We start from the raw sequence: 10547 nt of genomic DNA, 5'->3' as shown, positions 1-10547 counted from the left end.
TCAATCAAGTTTGTGAGACATGATTTCCCACGCACAAAGCCATGTTGACTATCCCTAATCAGTCCTTGCCTTTCCAAATACATGTACATCCTGTCCCTCAGATTTCCCTCCAACAACTTGCCCACCACTGACGTCAGGCTCACTGGTCTATAGTTCCCTGGCTTGTCCTTGCCACCCTTCTTAAACAGTTAGACAACCTCCGGTCTTCCGTCCCCTCTGATTCACTCCCCCCTGAGGGAAGAAATTCCGCACTTGCTTAGTCTTGAATGGGACAGCCCTTATGCTGAGATTCAGTCCTCTGGTCCTACTCCCCCATGAGGGAACAAATTCTCCGCATCTACTCCGGACCTAAAGATGTCGGAGCAGATTAGGCCATTTGGCCCGTTGAATCTTCTCTGCCATTCAGTGAGATCATGGCTGATCTGATAATCCTCGACTCCTCTTTCCTGCCTTTTCCCCATAATCCTTGATCCTCCTCATCGATCACCTTTGCTACCTCCTTGAAAAATTCAAACAAGTTAGTAAGACACGACCTGCCCACAAAAGGCCATGCTGGCTGTCCCTAATTAGGCCAAGTTTTTTCCAAATGTGCGTACATCTTATCCCTAAGAGCTGTCTTCAGTAGCATCCCAACACCGATGTGAGACTCATTGGTCCATAGTTTCCTGGATTTTCCTATCTTCCTTCTTGAAAAGCAGAACAACATTAGCTACTCGCCAGGCCTCCAGGACCTCTCCAGTGGCTAGTGAGGAGATCAAAGGTCTAGGTCATGGCCCATGCAATCTCCTCTCTTGCCTCTCTCAATAATTTAGTGGTCGGCACAACATCGTGGGCTGAAAGGCCTGTTCTGTGCTGTACTGTTCTATGTTCTATGTTCTAACCTGGGTAGACACCATCATGCCCTCGGGATGTAATGCTCTTCAAGAGACCAAACACCACTTCTTTCTTGATCTCAAAATGGCCTAGCATATTAACATGCTCCACACTAATCTCACCATCCTCCATATCCTTCACTGTTTTGTTTCTTTCATGACCTTGTTCCTAGTTTTCTGCACACATGAAATGACATACCTTTGGAGATGTTGTGAAACTTAAAATAATTCAGAAAAGATTTACAAGCATGTTGCCAGGATTGGAGTGTTTGAGCTATAGGGAGAGGCTGAACGGACTGTGGCTGTTTTCCCTGGAGTGTCGGAGACTGAGGGGTGACCTCATAGAGGTTTATAAAATCATAAGGGCCTTGGATGGGCTGAATAGAAAAGGTCATTTTCCCAGTGTAAAACTAGAGGGCATAAGTTTAAGGTGAGAGGGGAAAGATTTAAAAGGGACCTGAGAGGCAACCTTTTCATGCAGAGGGTGGTGTGGACTTGTTGGGCCGAAGGGCCTGTTTCCACACTGTAAGTAATCTAATCTAATCTAATGAATAATAAGGGGTATGTGCCAAACGTTGGAAAATGGGACTAAATTAGGTTAGGATGTCTGGTCGACATGGAGGAGTTGTACCGAGGTGTTTGTTTCCGTGCTGTATATCTCTATGACTCTCTGAGGTGGGACTTGAACCAAGTCTCAGAGGTAAGACTGTCAGTACACCACAAGGGCCTTCAAACTGAAAGGATTCCTGAAGAAGGGCTTATGCCCGAAACGTCGATTCTCCTGTTCCCTGGATGCTGCCTGACCTGCTGCACTGTTCCAGCAACACATTTTCAGCTTCAAACTGAAAGACTCCCAGCTACCCTGTTAGGATTGCAATGCATATCTTTAGCACACTAACATGGGCCCCTGGATTACCAGTGAAGTAATATGGCCATTGCACCACCATCTCACTCATTGTGTATATACCTCACTGACTAACAGTCTCTCTGTAACCCTACACATTCTTCTTTTTCAGGTAGCAGTTTAATTCCCTCTTGAAAGTGTCCTGCCTGCAGCACGTTCTCAGACACATCATTCCCGATCATACCCTCCGGCTGCATGGAACTGTGTCTTTCTTCATCTTGTTTGTTTCTTTAGCCAATTTCTTTCAATCTGTACCCTCTCATTTTCTGAAGTGGGACTAGTTTCTCCATATCTACTCTGTCTAGCCCTCTTATGATCTGAAAGCATCAATTCAACATCCTCTCAGCATTTTCTTCCTCAGTGAGCACAGTCCTAAATTCTCCAATTGATCTTCATGATTTAAATTTCTCGCCTCTGGAACCATTCTCCTGAAACGTAGCTTCACCTCTGTCCAGAATTGTCCCTTCACTGCTCTCCAATGCTGCATGTTTTGAAAAGTACTTAACCGGATACTTATGGCAAGCTTTGTGTAAGTACCCGCTTAAGCAAGCAGTAACTTAGAACAGAATATCATCCCTACAGTGTGGAAACAGGCCTTTCGGCCCAACAAGTCCACACTGACCCTCTAAAGAGTAACCCACCCAGACCCATTCCCCTACCCTATTACTCTACATGTCCCCTGAATAATGCACCTACATCCCAAAACACTATGGGCAATTTAACACGGCCAATTCACCAGGCCTGCACATCTTTGGAACCCACGCAGACACGGGGAGAATTTGGAAACTCCACACAGTCACCCGAGATGGGAATCGAACCCAGGTCCCTGGCACTGTGAGGCAGCAGTGCTAACCACTGAGCCACAGTGTTGTCCCAATTTGGAGCTTTGGTCGCAGATGAACTGGAGCTGACAGGTTCTGTGTATAGGTGCAGCTGCCTGGTAACAAAATGTTGATTAGTTTATCGATTAGTGACTAGTTATCGATGATAAAAGTCTTTTGCCTGTCAATAACCATGTGATTGGTTTTTAGGTAACTTTGGGAAGTGCCTTGACCAATGGAGTCAACATATTTGGTTTAAATTTAAACAGTGTTTGGCAGTTAACTATCAGTCATCATTAACTGGCACATTTTCCGTGTTATTGATTCTGCCAATCATGCCAACCAGTCTTCATTCTCTTCTCCTGCAGAATAATCACGTTGTTCCCTTTCATATTTATGTTCTTGCAAATGATCCTGAAGCATTCAAGACATAAAGTTTTAACATAATGCATCTTTTTCACAGCAAAATTCAGTTTGTAAATTATTGGAATTCTCTACCTCAGAGGGTTGATCTGTCTTTGAATGTGTTCGAGTCTGAGACAAACGTGACTGTTAGGTGCCTGCACCAATTCCTTTACCACCGATATTTTGCCTATCCCTATTTCCTTGCAAATTTGCTCTATCCATATAATTATCCAACATCCTCCTGAACACCTCGACCGAACCTACCTCCCCCGCATTTCCAAACAGCGCATTCCAGACCCTTGCTACCCAATGGGAGAAAGTGGGGACTGCAGATGCTGGAGATCAGAGCTTAAAAATGTGCTGCTGGAAAAGTGCAGCAGGTCAGGCAGCATCAAAGGAACATGAGAATCGACGTTTCGGGCATAAGCCCTTCTTCCTGAAGAAGGGCTTATGCCTGAAATGTCGATTCTCCTGTTCCTTTGATGCTGCCTGACCTGCTGCGCTTTTCCAGCAGCACATTTTTAAGCCCTTGCTACCCAATGAGTGAAAACCTGTGATGGTACTGTGCCTTTAAGAGAGATGTCCTGTCCCATTTGTCTTCCAGAGGAGCATTGCCACAGATGGTGCCGAATGTCTCCTTCAGACAAAATAGTTGGTAAACAGCTTTTGGGTTCTTCCTGGCTATTTTTGTTTTAAAAATACGCACCTTTGTTTTGTTTGCAAATCACTTTAAATCTATGCACTCTCAATCTTTTTCCTTTTATGATCGGGAACAGTTATTCCCTATCTATTCCACCCCACCTGATTTTGAAAGCCTCTATCAAACCTTCTCTTAGCCATCTGGATTCAATTCCCGCCTCATGCGACTCTCTGTGTGGAGTTTGCACATTCTCCCCGTGTCTGCGTGGGTTTCCTCCGGGTGCTCCGGTTTCCTCCCACAGTCCAAAAACATGCAGGTTAGGTGAATTGGTCATGCTAAAGTTGCCCGTAGTGTTAGGTGGAGGGGAATGGGTCTGGGTGGGTTGCTCTTCGACGGGTCGGTGTGGACTTGTTGGGCTGAAGGGCCTGTTTCCACACTGTAAGTAATCTAATCTAATCTAAAGAAAAATGGTCTCTCCAGGGATTGAGGAATATGGGGAATGGAGTGGAAGCTGAGATCAACCACACTCATGTCAAAGGGCAGCACACACTGCCTTCCTGCTCTACTTGTGGAAAGCTAACAGTGGCAAGAGGTTAGCCCTGCTGCCTCATGGTGCTAGGATTGATTTCACCCTCAGGCAGCTGTCTGTGTGGAGTTTGCACATTCTCCCTGTGTCTGTGTGGGTTTCCTCCGGGTGCCCTGGTTTCCTCCCATAGTCCAAAGATGTGCAGGTCAGGTGAATTGGCCATGTTAAATTGCCCATAGTGTTCAGGGATGTGTAGGTTAGCGGCATTAGGCAGGGGTAAATATAGCCTAGAGGAATGGGTCTGGGTGGGTTGCTCTTCGGAGGGTCGGTGTGGACTTGTTGGGCCAAAGGGCCTGTTTCCACACTGTAGGGAATCTAATATAAATTGCCCATTGTGTTCAGGGATGTGTAGGGTGCATTAATCAGAGGTAAATGTGGAGTTGTAGGGGAATGGGTCTGGGTGGGTTACTCTTCGGAGGGTTGGCGTGGACTTGTTGGGCCGAAGGGCCTGTTTCCACACTGTAAGGATTCTATGATTCTAATGGAGATCGAAGAAACTGCGGCATAGAATTCTTACTTGTGATGTAATCTCATTTTAGGCTGGGTGATTTAGAATGTGGTTGTAAGACCAATCATGGTGTGTTGATTTAGCATCACTAGATTTGTAGCGGGATTAATTTGATTTGATCTGAAAGTGCCTTAAAAAACAGGATTTTGAGAGACTGGGTGTGCCTACTCTCTGTCAGAGCGTTGACTATTCAGGCCAGGACCTGGGCTTTCAGCCAGCTCTGACTTAATGAGATGAAAACATGCCTGGAACAGCACTAAGTGAAATGAGTTTGAAGAGAATATCAAGCGAATTACTGGCAGATGTGAGGCGGGGGCAGCAGGAAGGATAAACTACGAACAAAATATGGCCAAAACGTACATAAGGCATAAAAAGCACAGTAGGCTCGACAAAAAGTAATGCAACCAAATTAAAATTTGCAAAGGAAAAGGCTGGGGTTGATGGTCATTTTGACTTTGAATAGAATTGCAGCAGGTCACCGAGAAAACACCTCTCCCTGCTTCATTTCTGTTGACAGTCTTGTCTGCTTTGCCCTGTCAACCAAACTCAAATTGACCCACCCCTAGGTTTAGAGTTGTGACAATGATAAAGGACAGTGCAGCACAAGACCACAGGCCTTTCGGGCCACACACCTTTTGCCTCTACATAGCATTGTACAAGACTGAAACAAAGCCTTCAGTCCAACCAGCCAAGCATAATCCCAAACTATACTAGTCCCACCTGCCTGCTCCTGGCCCATATCCCTCCAAACCGTTCCTAATCATGTGCTTAACCAAAGGTCATTTAAATTGTAGCCACATCCCCCACTTCCTCAGGAAGGCCATTTCACCCCCTGTGTGTAAACAATCTTCCCCCCTCATGACTTTTCCAAATCTCTCTCCTCTCACCTTAAAACATATGCTCCCTAGTCTGTACCCCTCTACATGGTCCAGATTCCTGGCTTCTGAAGCAGGGTCACTGGACCCGAAACATTAACTCTGCTTTCTCTCCACAGGTGCTGCCAGACCTGCTGGGTATTTCCAGCAATTTCTGGTTTTGTTTCCGATTTCCAATGTCTGCAGTTATTTTTTTTCCCTGTATCCCTCTATTTGCTGCCTATTCATATATTTGTCAAGATGCCTCTTAAACATTGCTATTGTATCTGCTTCTACCACCTCCTCTAGCAGCACATTCCAGATACTTACCACCCTCTGCATAAAAATCTGTCTCTCACTTCTCCTTTAATCTTTCCCCCTTTTACCTTAAACCTATGTCCCCTAGTAATTGACATTTCTATCCTGAGAAAAGGACTCTGACTATCCATTCTATTCATGTCTTTCATGTCACTATCATTTTATAACTATCATTTAGTAACTATCATTTGAGGACTCTGGGTCTATACTCGATAGAGTTTAGAAGGGTGAGGGGGGAATCTAATTGAAACTTACAGAATGCTGAATGGCCTGGACAGAGTAGATGTTGGGAAGATGTTTCCATCGGTAGGAGAGACTAGAACCCGAGGGCACAGCCTTGGAGTAAAGGAAAGACTAATAGAACGTAGGTAAGGAGAAACCTCTTCAGCCAGAGATTGGGGAATCTGTGGAATTCACTGTCGCAGAAGGCTGTGGAGGCCAGATAATGGAGTATATTTAAGATGAAGATAGACAGGTTTTTGGTTGTCAAGGGGATCAAGGGTTACGGGCAGAAAGCAGGTGAATAGGGTTGAGAAATTTATCAGAGCTGAAAATGTGTTCCCGAAGAAGGGCTTATGCCCGAAACGTTGATTCTCCTGCTCCTTTGATGCTGCCTGACCTGTTGCGCTTTTCCAGCAACACATTTTTCAGCTCTGATCTCCAGCATCTGCAGTCCTCACTTTCTCCTGAGAAATTTATCAGCCATGATTGAATGGTGGAGTGGGCTCAACGGGCTGAATGGCCGAATTTCTGCTGCTATGTCTATTGGTCACCCCTCAGCCTCCAATGTTCAAGTGAAAACAACCCAAGTTTGTCCAATATCTCCTCATAGCTAATACCCTCCAAATGAGGCAACATCCTGGTAGGTCTTCTCTGTACAATCTCCAACACCTCTACATCTTTCTGGTAGACCAGAACTGTACACAATATTCCGAGTGTGGCCTCACTAAAGTTCTGTACAGCTGCAGCATGATTTCCCAATTTTTGTACTCCATGCCCTGACTACTGAAGGTAAGCATGCCACATGTGTCCTTGACCACGTTACCCACTTGTGTTGCCACTTTAAGGGAACTGAGGACCTGTGTGCCTGGATCCCTCTCTGTGTTGATACTACTAATCATTCGGCCATTCACTGTATACTTCCCTCCGGCCATTCGACCTCCCAAAATCCATCACCTCGCATTTGTCAGGATTGAATTCCAGCCACCATTCCTCCCCCCAAGTCTCCAGCCTATCTGTATCTGAAGAGCTTACATGTTTATTAGATCTTTAACTTGAGAAGCAATGTACTGAAAAGGATTCTGAGAGATAGGATTTATGACTATTTGGAAAAACATAGTTTGATTAAAGATAGTCAGCACAGTTTTGTGAGGGGCAAGTGATGCCTCACAAACCTCATTGAACTCTTTGAGGATGTGACGAGACAAGTTGACGAAGGTCGAGCAGTGGATGTGGTGTATATGAATTTCAGTAAGGCACTCATTGAGGTTCCCCATGGTAGGCTCATTCAGAAAGTTAGGAGGTATACGATACAGGGAAATTTGGCTGTCAGGATACAGAATTGGCTGGCCGAAAGAAGACAGTGAGTGGTAGTGGTTGGAAAGTATTCCGCCTGGAGGTGGTGTCCTGCAGGGATCTGTTCTTGGGCCTCAGCTGTTCGTAGTTTTTACAAATGACTTGGATGAAGAGGTGGGAGGGTGGGTTAGTAAGTTTGCCGATAACACAGAGCTCAGTGATGTTGTAGATAGTGTCGAGAGCTGTTGCAGGCTACAACAAGACATTGACAGGATGCAGAGCTGGGCTAGAAGAGGCAGATGGAGCTCAACCTGGATAAATGTGAAGTGGTTCATTTTGGAAGGTTGAATTTGAATACTGAATACAGAGTTACAGAGGATTCTGGGCAATGTAGAGGATCAGTGGGATCTTGTGGTCCATGTACATAGATCCCTCAAAGTTGCTACCCAAATTGATAGGGTTGTCAAGAAGGTGTATGGTGTCTTGGCTTTCATTAGCAGGGGGATTGAGTTTAAGAGCTGTGAGGTTTTGCTGCAGCTCTATACAGCCCTGGTTAGACCACACTTGGAATATTGTCTTCAGTTCTGGTCGCTTCATTAGAGGAAGGATGTGGAAGCTTTAGAAAGAGTGCAGAGGAGATTTACCAGGATGCTGCCTGGACTGGAGGACTTGTCTTATGAAGAGAGGTTAAGTGAGCTCAGACTTTTCACACTGGAGAGAAGAAGGAAGAGAGATGACTTGACAAAGATATACAAGGTAATGAGAGGCATAGATAGAGTGGGTAACCAGAGACTTTTCTCTAGGGCACAAATGGTTGTCACGAGGGGTCATAATTTTAAGGTGATTCGAGGAAGATTTAGGGGAGATGTCAGAGGTAGGTTCTTCAAGCAGAGAGTGGTGGGTGTGCGGAATGCACTGCCAGCAGTGGGAGTAGAGTCAGAGACATTAGGGACATTTAAGCGACTGCTGGACAAGCACATGGATGGCAGTAAATTGAGGGGTGTGTAGGTTAGGTTGATCTTAGACTAAGATCAATGCTTGGTACGACATCATGGTCTGAAGGGCCTGTACTGTTCTGTGTTCTATGTTCTAAGATGCCCCCCAAGCATTTCAGAAGAGGGGTTATAAAAAGAAAAATGGGACTTTTAGCAAAACTAGTGGACATGTGACTGAAGGTTTGGTCTAAGGTAACTTTTATTTTAATTTACTATGAGGACATGGGCAACACTGACTGGGCCACTATTTATTGCCTGTCCCAAGTCGCCCCTTGAGAAGGTGGGGGTGAGCTGTCTCTTGAACCACTGCAGTCCACATGTTGTAGGTAGACCCACAATGCCCTTAGGGAGGGAAATCCAGAGCTCAGGGCCCTGGTATGGCCATCAATGGTGGAGGAAATAAAATGCAAAGAGGACAAGCAGGAGGCTGGAAGAACACAGCAAGCCAGGCAGCATCAGGAGGTGGAGAAGTCAACGTCTTGGGTGTAACCCTTCATTACAACATGGATTCAGAGGCAGGGGGGATAAAGCAAGGTGGTGGGGGGGTGTGGCGGAGTTAGGTTTGGGAGTGGGGCAGAATGGTGAGGTAGTGATAGATGAGCACAAGTACAAACCGGTTGGTCGATGGGAAGGACGAAGCCAGTTGGTAGCTCGAAGGAAGGGTTGGCGGGTGGTATGGAAAGGAGAAGGTGGGGTGGAAAGGGAGCCGGGGGATGGGTGGGAATTTAAAATTCGCGAACCCAGAATTGGAGGACGGCATTCTTGGCAAATACGCCATAGAGGTGTATTCCTTCCTCGGTCAGGAGTGCTGCAGTGTGTTTAGATTCGATTCCTTACAGTGTGGAGACAATCCCTTCAGCCCAACCAGTCCACACCGACCCTCCAAAGAATAACCCACACAGACCCATTTCCCTCTGACTAATGCACCTAACACAATGGGCAATTTATCATGGCCAATTCACCTGACCTGCACATCTTTGAACTGTGGGAGGAAACCCGCGCAGACACGGGGAGAATGTGCAAACTCCACGCAGACAGTTGCCCGAGGCCGGAATCGAACCTGGGACTCTGGTGCTGTGAGGCAACAGTGCTAACCACTGAGCCACCGTGTTGTAATCCCTTTGCACAGGGTCCTAATGCAGCTTCTCTTGTGTGTGTTAGGGTGGTTGCTGTTTAGTTTAGGATCTGGCCCATATGTGTGACTTTTCTGTACACCTGTGAGGTGCATTCCCCATTCACAGAACAGTAAATGCGCCACAAAAGTGGACAGGAAAGCCACCCACACCAACCAGATCCTGAACTACAACAACAACCATCCGAACACACATAAGAGGAGCTGCATTAGGACTGTGTTCAAAAGGACTACAACATACTGCGGCACTGCCAACCTACGAAGAGAAGAAGGAGAACACCTCTGCAGAGTATTCCCCAAGAACGGATATCCCCACAACTTCATCCATAGATGCCTAACAGACAAACAACGCAATGAGGACATGGCACGATCTAACTCACTAGCCACGCTATCTTACATAAAAAACGCCTCAGAACTGACAGCTAGCCTTCTCCGCCCACTGGGATCCATGACAGCCCATAAACCGACAGGCACGCTCAGACAGCAACTCACCAGAACAAAAGATGTAATACCCTTCGGGTACAACATTAATATAATTTACAAGCTTCCATGCAACGACTGCATGAAACACTACACAGAGAAACCTCAATTATCCGAATATCAATTATCCGAATTTTGGATTATCCGAAGGAGATCTCAAGCTCCCAATAGAAATATTACATCAAAGAGGTGTTTCCAACACTGATCGCGTCTTTTATTTACAATGGTTAAAAGTGAACTCGGCTCACTGAAATGCTGCCGAGAACAGCCCTGGGCATCAATGGGAGCCCATGCACCATCTCCAAATGACTGACCTCCCACCCTCCTTCTCTCTCCCCACACTTTCCCTGGAATTCTACACAGGCGTGTATCCTAAACCCCCCTTCCCTCGATAATCTCTTCAACATTGTCCTGTACAGGGCAAAGGTGGATCTTGTCAAAACGTTGCAGTCAAATGTGTGTGTGTGTGTGTATGCGTGTATCTGTGTGGTGTGTGTGTGTGTGAGTGTGTGTATCT

The sequence above is a fragment of the Chiloscyllium plagiosum genome, chromosome 7 (genome assembly GCF_004010195.1).
Source record: "Chiloscyllium plagiosum isolate BGI_BamShark_2017 chromosome 7, ASM401019v2, whole genome shotgun sequence".
In the NCBI taxonomy this organism is placed as follows: domain Eukaryota; kingdom Metazoa; phylum Chordata; class Chondrichthyes; order Orectolobiformes; family Hemiscylliidae; genus Chiloscyllium; species Chiloscyllium plagiosum.
The sequence above is the reverse complement of the archived record's forward strand: the minus strand, read 5'-3'. Positions refer to the sequence as shown.